Here is a 1,540-nt window from a genome sequence, read left to right as displayed (position 1 = left end):
TCGTCTAACACAAACACACAGTAAGTCAGTAGCCCACAGAATACGACTCAAATCTCACCGATTACGGACCATCGGTGACCACACTAGCATCATGTCTGAAAAAACAAGTCTGAGCCAGTAAGGAGGTCTAATACAGAGGGGGTCCTAGACTGGGTGCTAGATGGGAGGCTAGCTGTGACTCCTGCCTGAGAGGGGCCCAGTGCCTTAACCTCTGGGTCCCCAGGGACCAGCCCTCCTCCACCATTAACAAAGACCCCAGCTGCCCTGCTCCTCCGTCTCACACTCACACACAAATACACGGGTGTATGACAGAGGGAGCGCCCTTGCTACGGCGCACACAACACTCATACACACAAACACAGGGGGCCCCCTCTACATTCCCAGCCTCACCATGGAGACACCACGGCAACACAGTATTGTCATGGATATCAGGGGACCACTGTGTGTGTGTGTGTGAGTTTTTTTGTGTGTGTGTGTGTGTAGGGCTGTTGGAGGAGACAGGAGGAGGCAGGGTGCCGCTGTGGTCATGCTGAAGAGACCTTGGCCTTTTTGGTCCTGCACTGAGCACGTTCCCACATTGGGCCAAGGCGCCTGTGTATCCCGAACTGGAAAAGCCATGCTTTATGTAGCTGCTATGGAAATCCGTGGGTCAAGCATGCTACTCAATCATATGTTCACTAAGCCTTCAGATGATGGGAAGAGTAACATTAGCCATAAAACACAGAAACATGCTCTACTTAAAGCGCGCGCGTGTGTGTGTGTGTGTGTGTGTGTGTGTGTGGGTAGAATCACACTTCTCTACAACACATCTGACAAACACCATAAACACAGACACCAGACATGTGTTGACCACACATACTCCACACATATGTGCGAGGAAGCATGTATGTGCGCATACGTGAGTGTCTACAGTGCGTTGTGATTGTTGCACACTCACACAATGACACACACACACACTTCGCCCTCGTGCCAGTGAAGGCAGATGGTGAGAAGCGGAGCCAGCGCTCTCACATATCCCGAGACAATAGCGGTCCTTCCCTGGCGGTAAGACTTAAAGCAGAGCTTTGGTGCTGCATCACAACACGAAGACACTCACTGCTTACTGTCTTTACAATGACGTAACAAAGCAATAAGCCCAAGTCACATGGGAATGACTATTTTAAAGTTATATCTGGGAGAACGTGTGCGTTTTTGTGCTCTTTTGGTTCATTAATGGCCTTGGCTATGGATTCAATGCAAGTGCACACTGAAACAGAAAAATATATGACAATGAAATGAGCATTTTAAAATCTCACAATGATGAACGGTAGTGGATGTTTACTAGGAGACCCCTCCCTCATCAGGAGATCACAGCAGACCAAGTACATGAATGAGAAGGAACAGCCAATTATGCATCAATTGTTTTGGCCAAACTAGTTGGCTCTCGGAATAATTGGCTGTTGACCATGAGCTAAACATGGCAATCAGCTCAATCTTGGAAAATAGCACACTGAATAATCACACTTCAAAACACAAAAGCAGACTTTGAGATGAGGGGCCC

The 1,540-nt window shown here is 48.3% G+C and overlaps 1 protein-coding gene across 1 annotated transcript in view; it reads right to left on the bottom strand.

The window, feature by feature from the left end:
* The window catches only part of LOC118336255 (protein argonaute-1), a 19,557-nt gene that overhangs the window by 16,460 nt on the left and 1,557 nt on the right, over positions 1-1,540 (bottom strand). The window lies entirely within an intron of this gene.

This window comes from Morone saxatilis, unplaced genomic scaffold (genome assembly GCF_004916995.1).
Source record: "Morone saxatilis isolate NCDOM2014 unplaced genomic scaffold, NCSU_SB_2.0 Contig24, whole genome shotgun sequence".
NCBI lineage: Eukaryota > Metazoa > Chordata > Actinopteri > Moronidae > Morone > Morone saxatilis.
This window is presented reverse-complemented; position numbering and strand designations above follow the sequence as displayed.